Consider the following 23,088-nt stretch of genomic DNA (forward strand, 5'->3'; position numbering starts at 1 on the left):
CAGCCCAGCAGACAGGACCCAGCAAAGGAGGGAGCGCTGCACTTCCATGGCTGTCAAAGTGAAGCATGGCAGTAGTGCAGTCATGACCCCCACTGCTGCTGGGTGGGCAGGGGGCACCTCACCTTGGCAGCCATGGGCATAGTACTTCCTCCCTCCCACCTGCTGAGCCATGGTGTCAGCTTCTGCTCAGAGCTGGTCCAGCCTGGCTACAGCCCTACTGTGGGTACCTTGCCATCCCTCCTGTGCCCCCTGCAATGCGCTATCTGTGTGTGCCCCTCACCCTCCATAAACTTACCTGGAGGGAGCTGTGGGAGCTGCTCTTCACCACTGCCTGACTGCCATGTGTGCGTGCTGCCCCCAGCAGTCCTTGGCAGGCTGGAACTCTGCCAGCCTGCAAGGGAAAACCCACAGTTTCCCAGGTTTTTCTCCTTTAAAAGGAGAAAATCCAAGCTTTTCTGTGGCAGACAGAAACCCGGATCCCTGATGATCAGAATCTTGCTGAATAATTTCTACGTCCTGATACAAGCATACATATATCCCACCCCACAACTATGTGCATCTCCTCACCTTGCCCTTGCAAAATGCGCGCGCACACACACACACAGTAATGTTATGCCTTGTAATAAACTTTACTATGTGGGATGCATCCCATGTCCAGTCCCTTGGTCCATTTCCTTCCAAGGTACGGCTTGCAAACATATCTCCTGCCATCCAGTGGCCAGAGGTTGTACAAGCCAGCTCAGGAGAATGGGTCAAGTATCTGCTCTTTGTTACAGAATAAAGCAACTACAAAGTAAAATCTTGGTAATTAATCATGTTGTTTGTCTGCACCATAATTAAGTGGCCTGGTTTCAGAGGGGCTCCACAGTAGCTGGTGAGAACTGCATGCATCTCTCAGAAAATCAGTTTGCTTGTTATAGACATACAAACATGGATTCAAACAACTCATATTCAGCACCTACATTAGAAAATGACGATAACAGTGACCTGGAAATAACTTTTATTACAGAAGAAAATGGGATAAACAGACGAGTACTGAGGTAGTTAACCATGTTAGTCTGAAGTCAGGCTGACAGTTGGGCAGGGTGGACCTTAGATCTAGATGGTTCAGAGAGACACGAGCTTTCATAGGCAACAACCTACTTTGTCAAATGTCAGCAGATGCTAATGAAGTAGGTTATTGCCTATGAAAACCTGTACTTCTCTGAACCAGTTAGCTTCTAAAGTGCCACCCTGCCCTACTTTTTGTCTTATTGGGACAACTGGATCCACTGCCTTTGTGTTTCTGTCAATAAAGGTAAAGAACAAAGTAAACTATGAGAAAATACTAAATTTGGATTAGCCAGCCACTCAGAAATCCATAGCTAAGCATTTCTGGATCCTGACATGATCGTGAAGCTTCTGAAATCCAAGAGTAAAGGTGCACGATGGATCTGATCCTTTAGAGTAGAATGATAAGGTAATCCTTGACAGCCTAATGAACACAGATAGCTTCATTAAACACTTAATTCATTCTGAATAATGTACATTAGAAAGCACTTTTAGGTACTTTAGAATAGTTACGTTTAACTTCTTTTAGGAAGCCCTATTCCACAATTCTGTCAATTAACTGTAATCCTGACAGGTAAAACTCCTTGCTGAAGCTTCCTCTTAGCAAAGACTGATAACTACATTAACCAGACCAACTTATAGTGAAGAATGACTTAAACCTAAGTCTTTAGAGGCAAAAGGACATTACCTATGATACCTGGAGCCTTCATACTGTCTTATTCCTGCATACTCACCATACCCATGTTTAGAGTAGAGAATATCCTTGTTGTTCTTGTTCAGTTATGACCCTTCCAGTAACTCTTGCAGAGAGCAGTGTCATTCATTCTAAATATTCTAGGAATAGCCAAAGGCACAAGCAGCAGCTGGTTTTGTTTTTCTACATTTAATATATAAACAATTCATATGATGTGAAAGAAGACACCAATTCAAGGGGAGACAAAGACTCATTGGACCTGACGCTGCTTTTTCTTACACCATTTTATACCTGGGTAATTCTATTGACTTGGCCAGTTACCTCAGAACTCCACATGCGTAAGTGAGATCAGTCATACTCAAAATTCATAGCATAAATGTAACAGATATACACCTGGACCTTCTTTACTGTCCAAGCCCCCAAGGCCTGGAATAGGCTCCCTCCAGAGGTGGTACAAGCACCTATTCTGGACTCCTTTAAGAAGCGTTTGGACACTTACCTTGCTGGGATCCTTTGACCCTAGCTGACTTCCTGCCCTTGGGGCAGGGGGCTGGACTCGATCTCCCAAGGTCCCTTCCTGCCTTAATGTCTATGAAATCTGTGAAATCTTAAATATTAAAGTGACTGTGTAGACTACAACCTTGTAGTTGAGATGATCAACAACTGCCAACAGTAAGCATCCATTAAGCATCATCTACTGTCCTACACAAGAACTTTGCCAGTGGAAGGGGGGAAAAATCTACAGCCAAATTAGAATGAGCCTTGAAAAGACATCAAATAATGGTAAACAGCAAACCAAGTTTCATTTAATTTTCCGCTTTCAGGTCCCCTTGATGTTACTATATTCATGGGGGGCGGGGTTAGTCACTAGATACTCAAGTGTTCATTAAGTGGGGAGCAACACAGATCAGAAAAAAAATATGAAGAGCTTATAGCCAAAAATACAAAGATCTTTCCTATGATTATAGTATCATAGGAAAGTAGGGCTAGAAGGGACCTCACAAGGTCATCTAGTCCAGCCCCCTACTCAAAGCAGGATCATTCCTGACTAAACCACCACAGTGCCTCATCCAACTTCCAACTTCCAAGGATGGATATTTCACAACTTCTCTAGGTAGCCTGTTCAAATGCTTTACCACCCTCATAGTCAGAAATGTCCTCTTAATCTCCAACCTAAATTTTCTCTGCTGCAATTTGAGGCCATCACTTCTAGTCCTGTCCCCTACAGCCACAAAGGAAAACTCATCTCCATCCTCTCTCTAACCACTGGTTGGTATGAAGACTGTTATCAAGACCTCCCTAAGAGTTCTCTTCTCCACAGTAAATAACCCTAGTTCTTTCAGCCTTTTCTCATAAGTCAAGCTTTCCTGGCCTCTAACAATTTTTGGAAAGAGTCCAGCAGAAAGCAACACTCTCAATGCAGTTCCCTTCCTGTGTGACCAATTGCATAGGGAGATTGGCAACTCTGGGAGTTTGTACTGGATGATTATAACACCTCATTCAGTCTTCAAAATCTATTAAGCAAAGGATAACCTGGCTATGTAGAAGAGTAAAAGCAACACACTCTCTTGGCTACTAACAATAATAGTGTATCCCAGATGGAAAAAAAATTATCTTCTGAGTATGCAAAGCTTCATATAACTCTGTTGCAGATATTGTCTCATGTCTTTTCAGTTATATTCATAGAAAAATACCAAACTGGAGCTCAGTAGCAAAGTATATATGTAACAGAGACCAAAAGCAAATTAATAACTGTGCTACTGCCGAGCAGAACAAAGGAATAAGATGCCAAAGTTAAGTCATAGGCTTTGCCTAGATTACAAAGCTCTATCAGCACAGTTCTGTCAGCTAGGGGTGTGAAGCTAGGCAAGGTACCTTCAGTTAACATGGTAACAGGAGAACCCCTGGTGTGAATGCAGCTCTGCTAGCAGAAGAGCTCTTCTGCCATTTAGGCAAGCTGGTATGCACTAAGGGAGCTGTCTACACCAGGGGAACCAGCTGCCACAGAACTGACACTGTAGTGAAAGTTGGACCCATCATGTAGCATAAACTAAGCCAGGACTATCCAACTTCCAAGCCTTCAGGGGTCACATGCCATAGGGGCTGTACTAGCAGGGGCCACAGGACCTGGAAGCAATACTAGTGTGATCCCAGACCCCCAGGCTACATGTCCCCCATGCTGCATTTCATATGCAGGCAGCATCCCCCCAACCACTGCACCACACATGTGGGCAGCCTTCACCTCAGCTCCCTTGCTGTACCTTACCTTGGGCTTCCCCAGCACCAGGGTCTGCACCATCCCATCTAGTAGGGTAGGAACAGGAAGCAGAAGTGGAGGCAGAGAGGGGAAGCCTAAAGACCCCAGCTACAGTAGCAGCCAGTGATGGAGGGAGCAGCACTGCAGCAGCTGAGAAGGAACCTGGGGGGCTACATATTAACCCCTCCCCCCACAAGGTCTGCATGGGACCCATGGACCACTAGTTTGACACCCCCAGACTAAGCCATAGATCACAACAGCCAACATCTTTCAAGTTACCACACAGGAACTGTGGGTGTTTAAATCTTTTGTTTTCACTTTCTTGGATATTTTTCCCTGGAGAGACATTACTCTTGACAGTTTAACAATGAGAGATGATTGAAGAGAGTTGGGATCATTAGAATGGGGAACATAAAAAGACAATGATTGTGGTAGTAGCATTTGTGTTTGCTTCCTATTGGCATGAAGCTTCTATTGTTTATATTTTACCCGGTGCTAGGTTCTGATAATGACCTTCAACTTTTTATTTATATGGAGCTACAACTGTGACAAAGAATCTTTACAAGCAAGGGGTTTGATTCTTCACTGACTGGCACCTTATGCAGTCCTGGACAAGCTGCACAAAGCAGGCAAAGACTGCTGCCTGCTATGAATTGTAGCATTCTACACTCACTTCTGGGCTCATTTTGCACAGATGTATTTACATAATGATACAAGACGTAGGATAGGGAGAGATGAGGTCCAGATTTCCTGCCCCAATATTCCTACTATCTGAGCCCTCATTACATTGTTCTTACTGAGAGAGCAGAATCAGAAAATCACAGAAAAGTAGAACTGGAAAGGATCTCCAGAGGTCCAACTGCTTGCTCAAGGCAGGATCATCCACTTCCAAACCTTCCCATACAAGTCCTTGTCTAACCTATTCCTAAAACTACATAAATCAACCCTGTCACACAACTACAAGGCATATCATCCAAAGACACAAAACGCACCCTAACCTGCCACAGGTAAAGCAGGGTAATGAAGCCAGTAGGTGTCCTGCTGCTGCAAGCATTGTTAAAATACACTGGAGAGATCTAAGGAAGAGAAAATGTTGTACACTTACATGCATGCACGACTTAGTGTTGTACAGTAAAGTTACGAATTAGAGGAATGTCAGAAACAAATGGTTTATGGAGTCCAAAAGATGACAAGGCAGGGAGAAAGGTAAAACTCAGTCCTGATCACAGGATATCTAAGTTTCTTTTTAATTTTCATTTTCCTTGTTAGAGAAATACAAGACAGTGTCAGCCCAGAGATTAGCAGTGAAAATAGAGGCTGCTGACAAAATGTGAGAAAACAAAAAAGTGCTTACCGAAAGAAGCAGCAAGTTAGTTTGATCCAGCACTGCAGTGTCTGTATAGACTGGGCACTTCAGCTGGGCTTTTTGGTGCTTTTACATAAAGCTGACTGAATCAGCTATTACATAAAAACACCAAAAAGCCCCATTGAAATGCCCAGTCCAACAGATGTTGGGCAAGCCGGGTCCAACTAACACGATGCCTCTTCTGGGCATGCACTGGGCATGGCATGGGGGCATGCAAAGTTTAAAGCACTTTTTTCACATCTGTAAGCAGCCAGAGCAAAAGAGATGAGTACTGGGGAAGGGGAGAATTCTAGAAGTTTTTTCAGAGCAATAAATCCATATGGCTGGAAGGACTGATCCAAAACCTACTGAAGCCAATAAGAATTTTCTCTCTTACTACAGTGACTATTTGATCAGGGCAAGCATGAGAATGGAGGGTCTGAAATGCTCACGCAGTCCTCATCTCTTTTTTATTAATAGCTTTTGAAAGTTATTATAGACCCAGTCTAACACAAAAGACTTCTTTAGCAGCAAACACAAATGAACCAAACAAGAGAGAAGCAGCAGTGCTGCTCTTCAGTAAATGTTAGCTACCAGTATCACACATTCTCTATTCTGCACAGTTCAACTAACAGATGCCCATATGACTGCTTTTGAAGCATGTGAAATCCCTTGCCTTGTCAAAATCAGTGAAGCCATATTAGGCATCATTAATTTCAACATGCTATGATATTTCAAAGTCCAGTGCAGCAAGGCAGCCTTTCTTTTTTTACTACAAGTTTTAAAGAAATAAATAATCTTTCTTGGTAATTTCTATAAGGATTGTTTCCTACATCAAGTTCTCCAATATTTTAATGCACAAACAAGCCTTCTATCTCTAACTCTCAGGTCCAGAAAGCAAGTAGAAAAAAAAAAAGATGGATCTACCATGCTCTATACAAAAAGAGCTAATCTAACAATAAAAATGATGGAAGGTAGTTAGCCATGTTAGTCTGAAATCAGGTGGAAGGCAGGGTACAGATGCACCTTATAGATTAACTGAATCAGAGATGCATAAGTTTTTGTGAGCAAGAGCACACTCCATCAGATGCTAAGAAATGGTGTTATCTATCTTTTCTATTATGAGAACACTATCTTGAATTTAGTATACTTCGGAACTAACCTAATGTAATGCAATGGGATAGATCCAGGCGAAGTGTGGGCAGGTGAGCTCTCTGAGCTCACCGGCATGTCAGCATCAGTCCAAATTTGAGGAATGTTATGCTGTAGCAAAGTTAGGATGTAGCAGGAGTAGGCACACATTCACGTTCCTGAGGCAGAGGATGCACTGGTCATGCTCCATAATTAAAGGAATGCTGAGCAGATATTCCAGCATCCCTTACTGTGGGAATTCCCCCAGCTCAGCTGAATCCTGAGAATAGTGCAGAGAAAAGTATCAATTGCCCATACGGCTGACACTGCCCCCAGCCTGCCCCCTGTTTGGCAAGGGAAGCTGAGATTCAAAGGATTGGCAGGAACATGGGGAAAACTGAGGCATGAAAAGGGGACTTAAGTCACAGGGTGGCTCAGAAGGGAAACTGAGGCATGTGGAAAATTGACGTTCAGGGAAGTTGGTGGATTTGTCAGTGAAACTGAGGGTCAAGGGCTGAAGGACTTGGGTGCAAATTGAGGCACAGAGAACGGGAGGGCTCAGCAGGAACTGAGGCTCAGGGGACTGGTGGGCTTGGGCAGGAGCAGGAACTGAGACTTAGGGAGCCAGATGGTGGTGGAAGGGCCCCACCCCACTCTTTTCCTGTGTACCCTGGTAGAAATCTATCCCTTGTGTACAAAGTAGGATGGGCCAATGGGCTAGCTCATGACTCTTTGGGATGATTAAGGGTTAACTCTTGCCTCCAAAGTAGTTAATGGAAAGTTGACCTGTCCCCTCCACCCCTACCCTGCCCGACTATTCTCTGCCAGCAACCTGAATCATCCCATGCTTGTAAGCAGTGCCTACACCACACCAGTTTCTTTGGTGGTTTTCTGGGGATGCCATTATCTGGGGTTCTGATTTCAATTACTGCTCCCTGGGCACATCTACACATGCAATTAATGTGACTGAATAAACTGGTGCAATTTGAGCTGGGGTAAACTAATTCAGATGTCACTGTCTACAAATATGGATAAACACAGTAATTTACTCTGCCTTTGGATAGTACTTGCACCTGATGGGGCTATCCAACAGCACAGTAGATTAGTCTACACCCACCTAATTGCTGCACATGTGTAGATAGTGATGCTTTATTGCACAGCAAATAAGTCTATTGCGCAGTAAAGGGCACATGTAGACGCATCCCCTAGATGATCGAGTTCAAGTCAAGGGAGGGAGAACAGGAGGAAGGGTCAGGGAGCTGCAAATTCTGGGATGCTTGAGAATAATAATCTCTCTATGGAAAATGTACAAGTTCAATGATCCTGTCAAAGAAATCACTCTCTTGAGATAAGCCTTGACCAAAAGGGCACAACCTAGCAACTTTTCATTGTACTTACCACATCACAAGTGGCATGAATATGTGACTGCTTGCACTTTGGGATATTGGAAATACATCTGAAAGAGCACAAATTGAAAGTGTGCCAAGGCCCTAACACTTCATAAAAGCTCCAAGGCCTATAAAAGCTTATTGGCTTGGCTAAAGGTAGGGCTTTAAGGTGCTTGTACATGTGATGCCCAGATGATGTACATGTGACAATAATTTTCCTTTGCGTGGTCTAATAGCATGAATGACTGGTGCCTCCCAAGACTGGGGGGCACCAGGGTGGTGAGTGGTGACTGCCCACAGCCTCCACTGTCAGTGTCAACGGTGCGGGTGGCATAGCGAGCGGGGACTGCCTACAGATACCAGGAGGGTCAACACTTTGCCTGGTTTACCCTGGTGACTGAGGCTTGAGGCACAAGCCAGACCTAAGGCTTGTGCCTCCCCACAGTGGGGAGGGGTCAGGCAGACTCCCAGGTGGGCAGCTGGTCACTCAGTCTATCAGGTGGCCAGGGGCCCCTGGGAGCAGTGTCTTGACACATGGGTCAGCGTGTATCCTGCTGTTGTGCCATGCACGTACAGGGATTTTGGGGGGTTCAGGGATGGTGCAGCAAGGCTTCCCCCACAGCTGATGTGCCATGCCTGGTGTAAAGAAGCCTAACCCTGCTGGGTGAACACGCTGCTGACTGGTGCAAAAAATTGTAATAGGGCAAGCGAGGGCTGGCCAAGTTGGGTGGGTTCTGCTCTCACCATTTAGCAGCTAGTAGGAGTTTAATGGGCCCTCAAAGTTCCTTTGGGTGGTAGCTCCTGTTGGAGGGGGGCAGTGGCTCCCTTGTAGGGGTACTGCTGTGGTTTTGGTGTGGGGGGGATGCTTCTGGCCAGGAGGGGTGACTGGCTACCCTTGTGATTTGGGGTTCAATTCCATTCAGTCTTCTGCTAAGCACCTGCCTTTTTTCCGCTGAGCACTTGATGGCTTTCAGGAGTAATTCCCAAAAACGCCAAGTTTTTAGAGAAGGGGTGGTTACAGGAACCATGTTCTCCTAGGAGCAGTGACTTGGCACATGGGTCACTTGGCAGCCTGCTACTGTGCTATGGCAAACACAGGGCTAAAGGACCTAGCAGAGCAAAAACACATCTAGAACAAGCATGCCCATAAGATACCAGAAGTTGCCACTGGTGCAGACAGAGCCCCGCTCCCTGCCTTGATCCTGCCTGCTGCCAGCTATGTCCCAGTTGACTGGTGCCAAAACTTGCAAGTTGCAGAGCCTAGGTCTTGCACACACAGCAAAAATCCCCAGACTTTGCCCAGCAACAGCCCTAGTGAACACCTGCACCTCCATACCCTGCACCTCCAAAACATCCCTTTTCAGCTGGCTGTGGCATAATTATCCCCCTAACACCATTAATTCACTCACCAATTTTATGTAAACCTGACAAGTGGAGTTCTGTGAATCCGATCATGAGCCTTAAGAACACCCACTTTATGAATAGCAGGTGAGTTCTGTAAGCAAATCATTCCCTCACCAGCTCTGTCTGAACTCCTCAGCATTTCAGATCCTGTCCTGTTGGGAGTGGTGTTTTGACACATGGTGGGTCACTGGGAAGCCTGCTACTGTGCCATGGCATATACAGGGCTAAAGGACCTAGCAGGGCTAAAACACATCCAGAACAAGCATGCCCATAAGATAGCAAAAGTTGCTACTGGTACAGACAGAGGCCCCCACCCTGCCTTTACCCTGCCTGGGGCCAGCATGTCCTAGGTGAGTGCCACTGACTGGCACCAAAAGTTGTAACAGCTGTACAGCATGTCTGTTATCAACACTTTACCCAAACACAAGGTGGGGGAGGAGGGTGATGAACTTCCCTTGGCCCTGTCACCTCTAGACATATAAATTGAGCATACCGCTCCCCCCCCAGTACTCCTTATTGATCTGAGATGTCTGACATTTAGGGGAGAACAGAGCAAAACAGGGTGCATAGGTCTAGGTCCAATTGGACCTTCACTGAAACAAAGAGCCTCGTGTGGGTGCCTGGGGACCCTGAGGTGGTATACCAGTTTATCTGCAACCTGAGGACACAACTGGAACATCTACCTTGATGTTACAAGGAGAATGGGTGAACAGAGGCACAAGATGGTACTACAGTGCTGGCTCAAGGCAAAGATGCTGTGGGCTGCCTTCAGCAGAGCACAGTAGCAGGGAGCTCCACTACATGATATGGCCCATTATAGATACCTCCAGCTGCTAATGGAGGTACTAGATCACTGCAAATGCACAGGCACAGAGGTCTCTGGGGCATCTTTGCCTACTATCACTGTGACTTGCAGGGACTCCAGTGGAGAAGATAGCAGAAGGGCTCAGTCAGGTCACCTGCCACTTCCTCCAAGGAGGATAGACCATGTAGCTCAACCTCCACACCTAGTATGTGAAGCCCTGGGGACCTTTTAAGTCACCTGACCTGACAGCTACAATTAGGCTGGACTATGAGAAGAAAGGGGGCAGGGCAGGTGGGCAGTGTAGGACAGTGCTTTAAAGAGCCTAGGAATTAGTGGGCTGTGCACAGAGATGCAAGGCAACCCACAACAGGGAAGCACATCGGTGGGCACTTGTTTGCAGCCAGTCAGGGACTACTACCACCCAAGGCCAGGCACCCCTTCTCACTCATTTTGGGTCAACTGCTTCTTATCTACTTGCAAGATTCACTGAGTGCATCTTTATAGTGTGCCAAGCATCCTTAATTCACTCTATTTCCCACATTTCTTGATTTTCAGCTCTGCTTGCAATGCCACTGCTAAGGACACACAGGGCACCAAGGCAGGCTGCTGCTGATACACTAACCAACAGGATTGTTAATGTCCTCAGGGACTGCAAGCACTGGCTGTGCAAGATGGTGAGAGAGGCAGATTCATGGAAAGGAAAGGAACCAAACTGAGTCCAGGAGGCATTCCAAGACCCAGCAGGACTGGCAAATAATGACCAGGCTCCTGGCAATGATTCTATGCCTGCTGGTCATTGGCCCTGCTCCTGCCAGGCAGTGGCACAGGCCAGTATGGATCTGCCTTCTGTTATCCACAAGTTCTCAATCAAGCTCTGGAAGTCCAATTTGGAGCCAAGTTCTTTTAATTAGAAATGATTATTGCTTTGATTGATTTTTTTCTCCCCCCACAGCTCATGCACTTTTACAGTAGTAAAAATAAGTTCCTGTTATGTAGTAATTATGCATTATCTTATAAAGTTGTTCTGTGGTTGGTTTAATTTACTCTAATTTCTGTTTTGTAAATAATAGTTTGCGCTTTGGGCACGCATCCCAAAATTTCAGCGGATGCAGTACCTGGTAACAGGAATGGGGGGAAAAAGGTGTTCATGGTGACCAAATACCTCATCCTTACTCCCTGTAACATACTGGCAATTGCCAAGCAGCATCCCTGCCACTTGGTGAATTAATACAGCCACCTACAAAGAATAATTAAGCAGAAACCCCGATGTCTCCCCAGTCCACTAAGGAGTTAATTGTACATCCCTCAGCAGCACAAATTCCTGCCACTAAATGCATTAATGCTTCACCCCACCTCCTAAGCAACTTTAAGAAAGGGCCCAGCACATCCACCCCTATGTTAGCCAAACATTGTGTGACTGCAGGCAATGGGCATATCTGCTGCTTACAAAATTAATGCCCTCCCTCCTGCTTCACCATGCTTGGCCCTACTGCAAAAGTGAGGCCAGATTCACATAAGCCCTAGTCACCCAAACCAATCTAATGCCCCTTCCCCGTAACTTAAAAAGTGGATCCTTGGGCATCTCCAGCACCAACACCAATCTTTGGGTCTCTGGAATTGTGTTGCACAAGTCTGGGGACTGTATCATCATGGAATCTGATGTGTCCTCCTCCTCTGGGTTATACAGAAAAAGCATCAGGGAGAGGGGGGTCATGGTCAAGACAACTTCATCTTGGTTCTCCCCGCCCTGCAGCTGCTGCAAGCACTCACCCCCCACCTCCAACTGGTTACCTGAAGGCTATGCAATTCATATAGCACTGCTCCATGCAGTGGCAGGACAGTCTGTGGACTCTTATGGGCTAGGTGATGCTGTGGCATCCTGCAACCCCATCATGCCAAAGGATCAGAGGCAAGCCTCACCTGCATCCTTCATGAGAGTGCAGGACAGCTGCTCATAGAATGGGACTACTGTGCATCTGGCTCCTGAATGAGAATTCTGGTCCTTGGCCTGATGAAAAGCACTTTTCAGGGCATTCATCTTCTTGTGGCACGGTGTCCAGTCCCGGTTGTGGCTGTAATCCTTCATTTCCTTAGCAATGGATGCATACACTGGCTTGTTTTGTCAGTTTTCCAGCTACACAAGAACCTTTTGGTCCCCCACAAATATCAATCAAATCTTCCATTTTTGTCTAGGCCCAGTTGGGGACATGGCTTTAAGATGCATCTGGCTGCTGCTCCAAGCCTGGCAGACACAACTTGTTCTTTGGCACCTCCACTGAGTGTATTTTCAGGGCCAAAATGAGTCACTGAGAGGCAGGTCACTATGCTCGGACCAGAGTTGCAAGATGCTTTCTACATCTGGCTGAAAGCAGTTAGAAACATGGTTATGGAACCTTTTCATGCGGGTCTGACTTTCCACATATGCATACCTATGCAGGTGTGAACTGTGTCTCAGTACCAGCACTCATACAAATCTGCTCACGTGACCTTTCCTAGCAGACCACCTTTGAAATCCATAGCCTGCCCCAAATTGTCCCCCAGATGACCCATTGTCCAAAAGGATAGTTCTTAATGACTTGCTGCCACACATACCCCAAAGCCATTGCCTAGCAGCTTGTGATGCAACTTAAAAGGAATTGCTTCTGGCCCTTCAAGCATACATCCCCTCCCCAGCAACACTGTCCAACCTATCAATCACTCAACTGTGCTCCAGGAGTCTATTTGGTTTGCAGCAGGAGAAAAAAAAAAAAGTCAGGATTCATTCATTCAGTCTTCTGCTCAGCGCCTGCCTTTTAAACAGGGAATGTTTGACAGATTTCAGGGGTAATCCCCAAAAGCCTAAAAAAGTCAAGTTTTTACAAGAGAGGAGGTGTTAATGGGAGCTATTCAAAAACAGTGCAGGAACCTCGCACCCATCTTTCTTCCCCAGCTTATACTGGGTTGGCAGTATTTGCTATGGTGAAACTTCATGGCAGGTCTATCCATTGTTCCACTAAACACTATTATCTACATCCCTGGGCAGATCATAGGTATCCGAGGTTATTGGAAACCCCAAGTTTTTACAGGAGGGGCAGTTACAGGAACCTGGGATGTATAGGAATTGAAATGTAAAGGCAAGGGCTGTTAATGCTAATCTCCCTCTTCACAAACCCTTAATTCTAGGTTCAGCCATTTCAGTGTTCTGCTCAGCACCTGCTTTTTTCCCCACTGAGTGCATGTCATCAAAAACTGGGTGTAGGGAGATTTCAGGCATTTGTGACTGATTTTTAACCCTCTTCACCTGTAGCAGGCAGCTGTGAACAGAAGGCACAGGCATCTCATTAGCACGCCACAACACTCCAATATGCATGAGAAAATATATAAGAAATTCATGGGGTGCAGATTTGTGCTCATATTAAGTCAGTGGTTCCCAAACCGACAGATTGCACACCACCAATTTAAAAATGATACTACCTTAAGTGCCACCAGCAAATTTTTGTCATATAAAGTAATTACAGTATAATAAATCTGTTAACGCATACCACTGACAGGTTGTCTGCATACCACTGGTGGTTCCTGTACCGCAGATTGGGAACTGCTGTTGTAAGTGATAGGAGAGTTTCAGCGCCCTGTTCATAGTGGTGGTTGTTGAGCAAAATAAAAAAAATTAAAAATTAAAAAAAGCAGATTTATACACAAAATAAAGTTTACTTGATGATGTAGAAATAGGAAAATAATAAATAAGATGAGAATAAAAATAAAGATAGGAATGAAAAGAATACAAATAAAATAATTTTAAAAATTGATGAAAAAAAGTGTAAAATATGTATAAAAATAGTTACATTAATTAAATGACAATTAAAATTATTTAAAGTAATGAAATTGTACCACTGTCATCTGCACATATCAGCGTGCTGTGAGCTATAGGTGCCCCCTGCTGTAATTCAATACAAAAAGATCAGTGGGGTGGATTTATGCAGCACCCCCTGCTGTAATTTACTGAGAATAGCACACTAAGCATTTCATGAGATTAAAGAGCAATGATGTTACAGTGACGGAAAAATAAAACCCACTGTTTCAATTTAGGAGGCACAGAATGTAACCCTGAAGGACTAAAACCCGGTCACATTTACAGGTACCTTTATAGACTATCTGGTTTAGAGAGCCATGAGGTTTCATACGATCTACTTTCTCAGATGCTATATAAGGACCAGCAGAAAAAAAGCTTCTATATAGAAAGGGAAAGGGGTACAACCATTTACTTGAATCCAAGAGGAAGTTATTTTTCCCCTGGTCAGCATGGGTTAAAAAAGTTTCATCTTAGATTTGAGGACTGGCCCAGGGCAGCAGTAGCTCAGCTTCCACTTTGGCCCCAAGCTCAGGGCTAAAGCCAGAGCTGAGCCACTGTCTGCAAGGGGGTATGCAGTGGGGGTAGCACTTCAGCGAGGGGGAATCTGCAGCCTGTTCCCACCACTCCTTGCCCCTTGTGCCTGCCACCACCACACCTTGCTCCCCCCAGTCACCCCTCCTCTCTAGTGCACCCCTTCCACTGCTTACCTTTTGCTATGGCTCTGGACCCTCCAGCCCAGACCCAACCCAGCTAGGAGCTGCCACTGCTTCTCCCTGGCCCTGCTAAGATGGGCTGGGCCCAAGCAAGAGCTGCCACTGCTGCTGACTTTCCCAGAGCCAGAACAGAGCTTCATCAGGAGGTAAGGGAGGGCAGGGAGTAGGGAGGGCAGGCAGGGGGGAGGACAGACAGGTGGCAGAGGTCAGGCACAGGGAGAAGCAGGGAATGGAAGGGACAAACATGGGGACAAGGGGCAGGGGAGTAAGGAGCAGGGGTCTGGCCCCTTACCCTCCACTGCTGCTTTCTGTGGTAGGGAGAAGCAGGAATTAGAAAGAAAAAAAGAACTTCCACTAATTAGATTCTATACGTGGAAAATTATAATAAGTTTATAATTTTCCATGTATAGAATCAAATGTACCAACAGGGTCATCTTATATTCAAAGTCATCTTGGATTTAGGTAAATGCAGTTAGTAAATTGATTAGATCAGCTGAGATGAATGAGACAGTTAAGCGCTGGAGGGACACTGAAATTAAGAGCTGGTCCAGGTAATGGGATAAGGAACCATAGTCTGTGTTGAGACCATAGTTAATGCAATCAAGTCTGTGGATGATTTGTTGTTCTGCAGTTTCATGTTAGTTAATTTTTAAAGTTTTGTTGTTTAAGGCCAGCTCCTCCAAGGTCAGCAGTAGAGTGTCCAGGGAGGTTAAAGTCTTCTGCTACAGGTTTGTGTGTGTTTCTGGAACTGATGTCAAACCATTGCCCATTTGTTCTTTTACACGGGGTTGCCCTATCTGACTGATGTAGGCAGCAGGAGGGGCACTGTAAGCCCGTGATATATGACATTGGTGGAGGAGCAGGTAAGTGAAACCCAAAGATTATAAATTTTCTAGATCCAGTGATGCTATAGTCTCTATTGATGAGAGGGCACAACAGGCATCTGGGTCTGTAGCAATTGATCGTGGCTTAGTAAGAATTGGAGTTACATAGTCAGCTACTGGAGAAATATTGTTGGAGATTGAAGAGCTGCCTGTTAAACAGGGCAGGCTCCCCGCCCCTACCCCTCACAACCCCAGGGAACTTCAGATAGTCATCATTTTCTAGGAGGGGTTGGAGGTCATTAACAATGTGTCTAAGGTGACCAAGCTAGGGGATGTGGGTGGCAACCAGAGTATTGTCTTTGTCACAGGGTTGGTATTGTAGCAGGCTTGGGTGGGATTAGAATCTAGGTGTGTTGATCTGAGTGGTTATGGTTTTGGGATTGTACATCAAGTAAAAGAAACCCTGTTGTAGATCATGCATCCTGGGATCAGAGTGGATACAGATGTAGCACAGAGCTTGGCTGTAGAAGATGGATCTAGTGACGTGCTTAGGATAAAATTGGTTGGTTTCCAATACAAAATCCTGGATCTTACATTACATTTCTGGAGGTGCAGGTGCATCTCATCCAGTGCACTAAATGCCCTGATAGAAACTACATATGAGAAGCCAAACAAAAACTGCATACCAGAAGGAGCTCATAGATCTTTGGTGTGTAAGACAAAAATACGCAATTACCTGTGGGTGCACATTTCTCACAAGACAACCACCATCTCTCCAATCTCAGTTCTAATTCTCAAGAGGAATTTTAAAAACACCCTTCATAGATGAGCCTATGAGCTTCACTTCATAAATCTACTGGATACAAAAAATCATGGACTATATAGAGACACTGGATCTATGGCACATTATAACCTGCCTGCCATCTGATAACCCCAGCTAATCTCTCTACATGTTATCATGGATCAACAGTCCCGTCTTTTGTTCCTCCCGCCCCAAACCTGTCTCACACCCATTAACTCCTATCCCTTCTGATGTTCCCTGCCATGCATTTGCATCTTCACAGACCTGCATTTTGTGCATTGGTTCAAGCTTCTCTTCCGCCCTAAAGAGTACACAAACACCAGCAGACTCTCCTTATGCCAGAAGAAGGATGCTCATGCCCAAAAGCTTTTTAAATTCCACCCCCAACTATTCATTTGTTCTAATAAAAGTCACATTTACTCAAACCACTTTGTCTGCTGTTTGGAAAGGATGGAATTTATGCTGGAAGAGACCCAGACCAAAACTGCACGTAGCTATGAGAGAGAGATGTTCAAGTCCCTGGACTGAATCAGGAAGATCAGAGAATAAGCTTTGGATTTCCCAAATCCAAAAGAACACTCTGATTATTCTAGGTCTTTCTTCTCTCAATTTAAAAATAAGAAGTGTTTACATCTGGCTTCCTCCTGATGAAGAACAGGATTTTTTATTTTTTTTTTTAAATGAAATGTCAAAACTTTGTGGGGATGTTCTAAGCTTAACTAGGAAATGTTGCTTTTCCCTGCATTGCAACTAAGGCTGACAGTTCCTGGAAAATACAGAGCTTTTTCTAAGGTAAATTTTACTTTAAAAAGCTGAGTTGGAAAACTCTTATATTATATAAAAACATAATTTTGATACTGCCTAATATCTACAACATATACTAGTTGATCTGCAAGAGGGAGATGTAATAAAGAGGGTGTTCTAAGGAGACAGACCCCCCACACATCCCTATGAACATGGAGATATTAATAATTCTTATAAGAATTATTCAGCACCTTTACTTCAGGGTAAGCATCAGCAATAAAATGGAGCTGAAATTGGCATTCACTGTTACTGAACTGAAACAAGTGTCTGGGCTCACAGATGAGAGCAGAAGCATCCCAGAGAAAGGAAGAAAGAAAGGAAGGGGAGTGAAATTTAGCATCATTTTTCTTATTTTTCCTTTTCTTTACCTACATTTCTCATATGATTTCCCATAGGGTAAATACTTGTGGCATGTAATCTCGTTTCAAATGCTTTCAGTTCCATTTTTGGACATATAGTTTAAAAACAGAGCATGAAAGCCATTTCAAGATGTGCATTCCTATGCCACTGATGCACTACTTGGCCTTTGGCCCTGTGCCTCACAAACATATTTACAGCATGCACCAATGGCCCAGGAATACAAGCTTTATTGCTGCTTATCACTTAATTGCCAATTATAATCTTATAATTAACTATACAAAAAAGCCTGTGGCAAATAGCAGCTGGGCATTCCAAAATGGGAGATAGAAAATTACTCCTAAAACCAGTCACAGACAGCTCATCTGCAAATAAGCAAATCCTACCAGAGAATTAGTGCTGTAAATTACAGCGCCTACTCAAGCCTCCAACCATCAAGTGGTCCATATCAGTCCAAAAGTGACAGGTAATTGTTGCAGAACAGCCATCAATCTGATCACTGGACATAACTGGCCATTGACCGTATCTTCAGAAAATAGAGAATAATGAAAAACCCAGCTTGCCTTGTCCCTGCAAGTTCCCTCATATAATCTCTAGTTGACAATCACTTATAGGAGCAGTGGTGCAATAAATGAGCTCTTCAAAGTGTCACTGACTTGCAACAATACATCAGTGGGCTAAAAGCCAGTACTCATTGGCATCCATCCTGCTGAACTTGAATCCTTCACACCATCCTGCAATATTAATTATATGAAAAGACACATCTGCAGCCCACTTATTCTTTTTAACAGGGTGGCAGCCAAGCCAAGCCTGAGAATGACAGAAAATGTATTCAAATGAAATTAACATGCTCTTTTGTTTTCAGATATTTATAACTCCACTCCACACCCCCCACCCCTGCATTTTCTTGCCTTCTAAACCCAGTTAATGTTGTTCCTAGCTAGAGGATTTAAAACTTTATTAGTGAATGTTAAAAATCACAGCTATTTGCATGGGTTTGTAATATACTGCACCAGTCCACTTTCTACAAATTCCTCCTCCCACAGCATAGCTGAGCCCTGGCAGAATCTTTTTTGAAAATAACGTTAGGCTGCCTATAAATTGAACTCATTTTCTTTTTTCTTTTTCAGTTTACTTATACATGCATCTAAAGCTCTCATACCCCCCTCGTTGCACAATGTGTCAGGTATTCTAGGAATGAAAAGAAATTAAATATGGGGTTTCCATCTTCCCAGAGATGAAGTTAGTTCTCTCTCAGGGTGCGGACACATGTAATTGAACCGTTTCAAAAGGTCACTGACTGGGAACCTGTTTGTGACAACCTACATAGGGTTTTTATTGGCAGTGGTCCACTAAAGATGGCACCCATATGTAACAGGGGGCCTTCTCGGGGCCGACTCCCCAGAGGCTCACCCGTTTCTGGGCTAACCACCCACCTTCTCACTCGCCATGCCTTGTTAATTATTTAATAGATGTTAATCAGCAGGAGGCTGCTCATTTCCAGCCCCAATGCCAGGGGGCACTATCTGCAGCTCCATTCCTCCCCTACATTGCAGCCCAAGCCTTGCAGATGGCATCTAGGCGTTATCATAAGTCACCAGCCCCCACTCTGGGCCCCAGAATCCTCCTACTCAAACCCCACCTGGATTCTTCTCATCAGGCAGTCTCATCCACCTTCATACCAGGCAACATAGCTCCCTGAACCACTTCCCCTTCAGGTGCAAACCCTCCATTGGGACCTTCAGCTCACTAGCCCTGGCCTACCTCCAGGCTAGTCAGAACCCCAGGCCCTCAGCTCTTGGGTGTTCCTCATGGTGGGCCCCCCCCCAGCCCGGACCAGTCAGGGGAAGTTCAGACAGGCCTGAGTCTATGGCCCCTTTTTTTCTCTCCAAGGGTCCACCCTCCAGGCCCTCTAAACAAGGGGTAACCCAGCCAGTCATGGGGACTAGGGTTTAAGGCTCCCCAACCCACCTTTCACCAGGGTGATAACTGGCCTGGCATTTCCTGGGGGCTCCCACACCACTGAGAACCCCACCAGGCCACCCACTCCCAGCAGGGTACAGTTTTAGTTCATACCCAGGACCATAAGCCTCCTGACCATCCCCTACAGCTCCTCCCTTACCTCCAGACAGTGTCGTTGCCCAGAATCCAGCAGCAGAACTGCCCTGTTTATATGGACAGCCCTGAATCTAAAATGGCTGCCCTCATAAGGCACCTGCCAGCTGCTGCCTTCTAGCCCTTAAAGTGGCAGGCACAAACAGTGCCCTGCCACACCATACAAATCCTTGCCCCCATGGAGTTTATTGTACTATTTCTGTAATAACTGTGATAATAATGTTGGGTGCCTCAATTTCCCCCTGGCTAATGTATGCAGTGGGGAACAAATAGGTTATAGAGACAGTGACGCCAGAGTTTCTGACCTAGGTGATAGAAGAGACATGCATATACAGAGAGGTAAATAGTTTTGTTGACATTTCAACAAAGATAGGGATGGCAGATAACATCCAGGAGGCATCCAAGGGAAAGAGAAATAAGCATGATAATGGACACAGCAGGAATGGATAAGGGTGCATCCTCTAAAGGACACAACTTTGAGACAGAGACCAGTGCAGCAACTTCGGAGCTTGGAAGGAGAATAGCAGAACTATCTGTGGGAGTTCTCTGGGCTGTGCGGCCTGGAATGAGGACAGAGGAACTGCTTAACCCTTTGGAGAGGGGTTGAGAACCTCTGGTTGAGTGGTCTTTGCCCTAATAAATGCCTTTTTTGAAGTAAAATGGTCTGCCACTTGTAACTTCTGGTTGTATTTGTTCTCCCCAACAAGAGAGGGGTTTCGACTCGATAGCCTCTTGGAACCCTTCCAGCCCTAACTTTGTATGGTTTTACTTCAGAATAAACCTTTCTTCAATCACTGTCAGGAGCAAAATTCCAATAAAATGCATTAGGAACATAAAAAAGAACCAGTGTGGCTCTCTCTCATACCATTTAAAAGATACAAGAGGGGTTTGATCTAGAGAGCAGTGCATAAGCCACAATATGTTGATTTTTATATCTTCAAATTGCAATTCAATGCTAAGCCTATCATTTCTCCTGTTCACATCAGGTAGGTCAGCAATTCTTTTTTAGCCCTTTCTACTATACTGAATTACCTAAAAATAGAGTCCTGTACTCAAAAGCACTTTTATTTTAAGGAACAGATGAAAGCATTTCTTCCTTTTTTTATTTTATATTTCAGACCAAATTAGCCAATTCATTTCCAAATTCTATCGACTGAACAGAGCTCAGTCATTCAAATCTGTGTGGCACTACCACCAGCAAGTATCCTCCCTCCCAGACTCTTCCGCCTGAGTCTTCAGATACTTCCAAATCCATGGCAGGCATCCTACATGCAAGCCCAAAGCCTGGAAGCCTTGGGGTTCAGATGCCCCCTAGTCTTGCTTGCCCTAGCCAAAAGGCCATAGGAGCAAGCTAGAGGGAGAGCAATCCCTCATCACCATAAATTGTGTAGCCAAGATACTCCTATTTTGAGGCTATACTAGACTCTCACAGGGGTGCCCACCCACAGTGTAAAGGAACTGGTCTCCACCCTGACCTACACCAGGTCACTCAAGACTAGGAAAAAGGGGACCTCCCCTGCCAGGTATGTAAAACCACCTGGGCCAAACCATCATCATGGTATCTCCCATGATGAAAGCATTTCCTGCTTGAAATTTCTCCATTCTTCCCATATACACTATCTTTGCCCAGAAATTGAGGGTGACCCCACTGCAGAAAACTGCTAAGTTTACAGTGAGGATTGACCTTTTTGTGACTTTTGTATCCTTTGGCATCAACAATATTTATATGCCTACAAACTTCACAATTTGGAGGGAAGGACTGTTGGACACACAGTCTGATCCACCTGCCCTTTACAACTGCACACTTTAACCTCAAACAGCATAACCTCTGACCACAAACAGTTAAAAAAGGCATGAGTAGCCCCTCAAACCAGCAGACTAATGACTGTATAAAAATGAGAAATACACAAAGCTACTATTATAGAAGAGAACTGCAGACAAACATGCAGAACATACACAGGGTTACACCTGGAATATTTAAGGTTTGAATTTCACATAAATCGTTGTCCCCATTTTGTCTAACATGGGCCAAATGCTGCGCCCTCTCACACTAGTGTAAAAATGGAGTAACTTTATGCACTTCTGTATTTCTCCAAATTCATGCAGGTTTAAATGAAAGGAAAACTCAGCCTTGTGTCACTGTTTAGAAACAGAATACTGAGTTCTGTTCCACAGTGAAGACTCTGCTGACATCCATCATCTGCTATCTTTCCATTTTTACTTTATATGCAAAAGGACTCCTCTATTCTAAGACTCCAACTGACTTTGTTTATTTTGATATGTAAAGCTTCAAAGTGCACCTTTTCGCCTTGCCCAGGAGGATGCATTACTGCCAGCAGAAGATGTTGCTGAGGCAGCTGCCTGTCTGGCAACAGAAGGGGCAACATCTGGAGCAAACTGAGCTAAGGAAATGAAGTATTTCCATCCTGTAGTATAACATTAATTTGTAAAGCTTACTGTGACAGACACTTATTCTATATTTTAACCACTCCATAAGTTTTCTCAATAAATAAATCAGTAGATCCTTATGATTACCGTAGTCCTTCTGTTAACGTGGAAGTCAGCTAGTTGGCCAGGCAAGCCAATAGAAAATGTCAATGAAAGATGGGGGCAGTGTCTTAAGCCTTGCTCTCTGTAGGATTTAAGTGCCCATCTCTGATCAGGATTTCCCACCCTGACGCCTCATCAGGAGTTAGGCACATCTACCAGCTCTTTCCACAAAACATGGTTGGAAATGCTGCTAGTAGACAGCCCCACTAAGAATGTAGGAGGCCTAGCTTCTATTTCTTTTCCTTCTGGACAGTCTTTGGACTTACATCTCCTACCTCTCAGCAAAGTGCCCTACCCATCAGAAAATGGAGTATTCTGTGCAGGGGCATGCTCAGTTCCTCCTGTGGAAATTGTTCGACTTTGCACTGAAAAGTTAAATATTCATTGGGATGGAAAGAAAGGGGAAAAAAAGAGTGCAGATACACAAGAATGAGTAGGATGCTATCCCATTGGTTCAGGCACTCACCCAGGGTCTACTGCCTCTTCCAAGGAAGATTTACATAAAGTAGCTAAATCTTCTGCTGGAGGTATGGAGAACAAGGTTCTTCCAAATCTCAGAGGTAATCATGCCTGGAAGTATAATATTACCTTACCATAAAGTACTAAGATAGCATGTGCAAAGCTCCTAAACCCATTCCATTCTTTGACAACTACATTAAATACGAAAATAAAAATATACTGCCTTAAAAGTAAGTTTATCAGTCTTCTTTTATTTCCTTTTATTAGAGTTGGATTTTCCCATTTCAGAGCCAAACCCCAAGAAAGTGTCAGGTTCAACTGAAGCACAAAATAAAAATTTTTGTTTTGGTTCAGCCTGAAATATTTAATTTGACATTTTTTCATTTTCTTTTAACCTTTTTATATTCTTATTCAAAATGGCAAAAGGACATTTTCTAGTGAAATGTCAACATAAAATATCAAAGGAAAACATTTCACATGGCAAATGGCAAAATGAAAAATCTTGATTTTTTTTTAAAAATAATCTGTTGTATTTCCCCCCTTGCAGCCACAAACAAAGTG

General features: G+C 44.5%; 1 long non-coding RNA gene across 2 annotated transcripts; it reads right to left on the reverse strand.

Annotated features, from left to right (window-relative positions):
- Window positions 1-8,275: 8,275 nt before the first annotated feature.
- On the reverse strand, window positions 8,276-19,593 carry LOC132250826 (uncharacterized). Of its 2 annotated transcripts, XR_009462470.1 has the most exons (4): window positions 19,526-19,593; window positions 13,596-13,682; window positions 13,267-13,367; window positions 8,276-12,912 (listed from the first exon to the last, which is right to left on the reverse strand). It is a non-coding gene; the product is annotated as an uncharacterized LOC132250826 (long non-coding RNA). The 2 variants fall into 2 exon arrangements; XR_009462469.1 differs by having other exon boundaries at window positions 8,278-13,367.
- Window positions 19,594-23,088: the final 3,495 nt, after the last annotated feature.

This window comes from Alligator mississippiensis, chromosome 5 (genome assembly GCF_030867095.1).
Source record: "Alligator mississippiensis isolate rAllMis1 chromosome 5, rAllMis1, whole genome shotgun sequence".
Classification (NCBI taxonomy): Eukaryota; Metazoa; Chordata; order Crocodylia; family Alligatoridae; genus Alligator; species Alligator mississippiensis.